Source organism: Cryptomeria japonica, unplaced genomic scaffold (genome assembly GCF_030272615.1).
Source record: "Cryptomeria japonica unplaced genomic scaffold, Sugi_1.0 HiC_scaffold_616, whole genome shotgun sequence".
NCBI classification, from domain to species: domain Eukaryota; kingdom Viridiplantae; phylum Streptophyta; class Pinopsida; order Cupressales; family Cupressaceae; genus Cryptomeria; species Cryptomeria japonica.
In genome coordinates, this window is record NW_026729418.1 from 30,001 (window position 1) to 35,314 (window position 5,314).

A 5,314-nucleotide genomic window follows, 5' to 3' on the forward strand; every position below is an offset into this window, starting at 1 on the left:
TTCTGGAAATTAGTGAAGGCAGCGCATCAAAGGTGCGCACCTCGCTGCCCACCACGGTGCGCAACGCCGGTGGGCACCCGGGAGTGCTTCGAAGTGTGCTCCAAGGTGCTGCGTGCACGTTGTCGGAGCCCGGTTTGCCCCGGGTGCGCACCTCGCGTGCACCTTCGTCGGGGTGGGCACCTTGGCTGGGTTTGCCCCGGCTGCGCTCCGAAGCGGGGTTATTGGAGCGCCGCCTCTTTTTTTGTCGGAGCGTTTGGTGGGGTTTCTCGCATTGGCTCTTCCGAGGCCCGGTTGCCACCCTGGCGCGCACGAAGTCGGAAGTAGGGTTAATTGCCCGGGTGCGCACCTTTGCCAGGGTGGGCACCTTACCTGGGCTGCGCACCAGGGCGGGCTCAAGATGGCACGCGCGTTCCGTTTTTTTCACTATCTTTCAAAACGGAAATTTTAAAATCTCCTTTTTTTTTTGCCTTTTCTGGAAATTAGTGAAGGCAGCGCATCAAAGGTGCGCACCTCGCTGCCCACCTTGGTGTGCTCTGAGGTGCGCACCCGGGAGCGCTACGAAGTGTGCTCCAAGGTGCGGCGTGCACGTTGTCGGAGCCCGGTTTGCCCCGGGTGCGCACCTCGCCTGCACCTTGGCCGGGGTGGGCACCTTGGCTGGGTTTGCCCAGGGTGCGCTCCGAAGCGGGGTTACTGGAGCGCCCCCTCTTTTTTTGTCAGAGCGTTTGGTGGGGTTTCTCGCATTGGCTCTTCCCAGGCCCGGTTGTTGGGTGCGCTCCCACCCTGGCGCGCGCGAAGTTGGAAGTTGGGTTAATTGCCCGGGCGCGCACCTTCGCCAGGGTGGGCACCTTGGTGCGCACACCTTGGCTGGGCTGCGCACCAGGGCGGGCTCAAGATGGCACCAGCATTCCCTTTTTCTCACTATCTTTCAAAACGGAAATTTTAAAATCTCGTTTTTTTTTTGCCTTTTATGGAAATTAGTGAAGGCATCGCATCAAAGGTGCGCACCTCGCTGCCCACCTTGGTGTGCTCCGAGGTGCCCACCACGGTGCGCAACGCCGGTGCGAACCCGGGAGCGCCCCGATGTGTGCTCCAAGGTGCGGCGTGCACGAAGTCGGACCCCGGTTTGCCCCGGGTGCGCACCTCGCGTGCACCTTGGTGCGCACACCTTGGCTGGGTTGCGCGGCCTGGTGGGCACCATGGTGCGCACCAAGGAGCGCTCCGAAGTGTGCTCCAAGGTGCGGCGTGCACGAAGTCGGAGCCCGGTTTGCCCCGGGTACGCACCTCGCGTGCACCTTCGCCGGGGTGGGCACCTCGGCTGGGTTGCGCGCCCTGGTGCGCACCAAGGAGCGCTCCGAAGTGTGCTCCAAGGTGCGGCGTGCACGAAGTCGGAGCCCGGTTTGCCCCGGGTGCGCACCTTCGCCGCGGTGCGCACCATGGCGTGCACGAAGTCGGAGCCCGGTTTGCCCCGGGTGCGCACCTCGCGTGCACCTTCGGCGGGGTTGCGCGCCCTGGTGGGCACCATGGTGCGCACCAAGGAGCGCTCCGAAGTGTGCTCCAAGGTGCGGCGTGCACGAAGTCGGAGCCCGGTTTGCCCCGGGTGCGCACCTCGCGTGCACCTTCGGCGGGGTTGCGCGCCCTGGTGGGCACCATGGTGCGCACCAAGGAGCGCTCCGAAGTGTGCTCCAAGGTGCGGCGTGCACGAAGTCGGAGCCCGGTTTGCCCCGGGTGCGCACCTCGCGTGCACCTTCGCCGCGGTGGGCACCATGGCGTGCACGAAGTCGGAGCCCGGTTTGCCCCGGGTGCGCACCTCGCGTGCACCTTCGCCGGGGTGGGCACCTCGGCTGGGTTGCGCGCCCTGGTGCGCACCAAGGAGCGCTCCGAAGTGTGCTCCAAGGTGCGGCGTGCACGAAGTCGGAGCCCGGTTTGCCCCGGGTGCGCACCTCGCGTGCACCTTCGCCAGGGTGGGCACCTCGGTGCGCACACCTTCTCAATGTTTTCTTGCCTTTTCTGGAAATTGGTGAAGGCAGCGCATCAAAGGTGCGCACCTCGGTGTGCTCCGAGGTGCGAACCCGAGAGCGCTCCGAGGTGCCCACGAAGTCGAAAGTCGGGTTAATTGCATTGTTTTCCCCGGGTGCGCTCCGAGGTGCGCAACATCGGCGCGCACCAAGGAGGGCTCCGAAGTGTGCTCCAAGGTGCGCACGATGGCGTGCACCTCTGGTGCGCACGATTCGGAGCTCGGTTTGACCGGGGTGCGCACACCTTGGCTGGGTTGCGCACCTTTTGTGCGCTCCAAGGTGCGCACGAAGTCGGAGCTCGGTTTGCCCCGGGTGCGCACCTTCGCCAGGGTGCGCACCTTGATGCGCACGCCTTGGCTGGGCTGCGCACCTTGGTGGGCGCCATGGTGCGCACCTTTCGTGCGCTCCAAGGTGCGCACGAAGTCGGAGCTCGGTTTGCCCCGGGTGCGCACCTTGGTGGGCGCCATGGTGCACTCCGAGGTGCCCAAGATTGGTGCGCACCAAGGAGCGCTCCGAAGTGCGCTCCAAGGTGCGCGCGAAGTCGAAAGTTGGGTTAATTGTCCGGTTTGCCTCGGGTGCGCACCTTGCGTGCACCTTCGCCAGGGTGGGCGCCTTGGTGCGCACACCTTGGCTGGGCTGCGCACACCTTGGCACCCGCGTTTCCTTCATTTTAAATTTTTTTTTTTTACAATCTCTCAAGTGGGAAATTCTATAATCTCAACTTTTTTTGCCTTTTCAGGAAACTTTTGAATGGAGCGCATCATTGGTGCGCTCCGAAGTGTGCTCCAAAGCTCTCTCCAGCTGCGTGCACCTGCCCCGGCCGCGCACCCGGCCCCGCCCAGCTTCGCTCACCTGTCCCGGGCGTCTGGTGCGGAACCTTAGAGTAAGAAACATCACCGTGCACCTTGGCCAACGTGCGCGACTCGACCGAGCGCGCACTGGCCGAGGTGCACACCGATTTCACCTGGGTGCGCGCGCAGCACCTCGGGCGCACCGGGGTGCGCGCACAACGCCCGGGTTGCACCGTGGCCTGTGTGCTCGGGGCGCCTCGGGTGCGCGCTCGGTGTCGCCCCCCGCGCGCGCGGTAGTGCGGGCAGCGCACCCCGGCCCGGCCCGGCCCCGACGAGAACGCAAACGGGCAAAAGGTTTATTCAAATAGCATTGCGACGCCCGGCGAAAAACTAAAAAAGGGTGCAACACCGGGACTTCCCGGGAGGTCACCCATCCCAGTACTACTCCGGCCCAAGCGCGCTTAACTGCGGAGTTCTGATGGGATCCGGTGCACTAACGCTGGTATGATCGCACCCGTTATGAGCTTGTCGCAGTGTGTACTTAGCAAACCGCGACCCACGTGCGAATCCACCCCGGCCACCCACCCCCGTCGAGGTGCACACCCTCCCTCGCGAAGTGCGCCCCGTTCGCCAAGTGTGAGCCCTGCCCGGGTGCGCGCACCTTGCTAGGGCGTCGGGTGTGCACCCGGCCCGGCCTACGTGCGTGCACCTGGAGGGGGCGTCGTGTGCGTGCAGTGTCCCGTCTGCAACGCGGTGCCCACACACCACCTCGGGCGCAACGACCTGCGCTCACATGTGGGCCGAGTGCACCTTGGTGCATGTTCGGGGCGCCTCGGGTGCACGCTCGATCTTGCCCTGGTGCACCAAGGCGCTCGGTTTGCCCCGGGTGCGCACTTGGTGCAAGGTGGGCACCCAAAATAGGGATCAAGCACCAAAACACAAGTTTCGGGATGCAAAATGGGACCCAAGGACCACAAATGCGTTCCAAGACCCATGATGGGTCCACGAGAACAAAAATGTGTTCCGAGACTTAATAAACAAATATTGGGTTTTAGGAGAAGAAACATGCTCTGATGCCCAAAACGAGAATCGACCCCGAAAAGGCCACAGGCCAAAAGTGGGATGCGAGACAAAAAAAAATGGGACCCGAGGACCAAAATTGGGTTCCCAGGTCGAAGACAGGGCAACCGGACAAGAAACGACCTCTAAGGCTCGAAATGAGTCCCGACGACTAAAACTTGACAAGAAGCACCCATCAGGCACCCAACTCGACACCCATGGGATGCCGACCCACCCGGGCTTCCACCTAGCACACCTTGGCACCCACCCACCCTCGCACCCAACCTCGCACCCAACTTAGCACCTTTGAACCCACATTGGCACTCACCCTGACCCTGGCACCTTGGAACCCACATTGGCACTCACCTTGACCCTGGCACCCACCTTTACACTCACCTTGGGACCCACCCTGGCTCCCACCTCGGCACCCACCCAGACACCCACCTTGGTTCCTTGGCACCCACCTTGGATCCTTGGCACCCACCCCGACACCCACCTTGGCACGCAACTTGGCTACTTGCCACCCACCTTGGCTCCTTGACGCCCACCCCGACAACCACCCCGTGACCTACCCTGGCTAGGGTTGGTGCACACCCACCCTGGTGCCCACCTTGGCACCCACCCTATGACCCACCTTGGCACGCACCTTAGTACCCACCCCGTTACCCACCCTAGGACCCACCCCGTGACCCACCTTGGCCAGGGTGGGTGCACCCACCCTGGTGCCCACCTTGGCACCCACCCATCCTAGCACCCAGCCTGTGACCGGGCTTGGAACCCAACCTTGCACCCGCACCCGTCTTGGCCAGTGTGGGTGCGCACCCATCCTGGCACCCACGTTGTGACACACCCTTTAACCCACGCACCCTAGCACCCACGTTGGCACCCACCTTGGAACCCAACCTAGCAACTTGGCACCCACCCCGTGACCCACCTTGGCATCCACCATAGCAGTCGCCGACTTGGCACCCACCTCGGCACCCACCTTGACACTTGTGGACCCACCTTGCCACTCACCCTAGCATCGACCCATCCTAGCACCCACCCTGGCACCTTTGCACCCTAGCACTCACCCATCCTAGCACCTAACCTGTGACCCACCTTGACACTCACCCTCGCACCCACCTTGGAACCCAACCTAGCACCCACCCACCCTGACACCAACCCTAGCACCTACCCACCCTTGCACCCACCCTGTGACCCATCTTGGCACCCACCCATCCTACCACTCAACCTATCACCCACCTTCTCACCCACCTTGGCATCCACCTTAGCACCCACCCACACTGGCACCTTGGCACCCACCTCGGGCAAGGTGGGTGCACACCCACCCTGGCACCCAATTTAGAACCCACCGAGCATGTTACCCACCTTGGCACCCACATTGCAGCCCACCCTAGTACCCACCCTATGACCCACATTGGCATCCACACCCTAGCACCCAGGCAC

At 63.2% G+C, this 5,314-nt stretch overlaps 1 non-coding gene across 1 annotated transcript; it reads right to left on the reverse strand.

Moving 5' to 3' along the window:
• Positions 1-3,203: 3,203 nt before the first annotated feature.
• On the reverse strand, positions 3,204-3,322 carry LOC131872467 (5S ribosomal RNA). The gene has a single exon (XR_009370618.1). It is a non-coding gene; the product is annotated as a 5S ribosomal RNA (ribosomal RNA).
• Between the last annotated feature and the right edge of the window lie 1,992 nt (positions 3,323-5,314).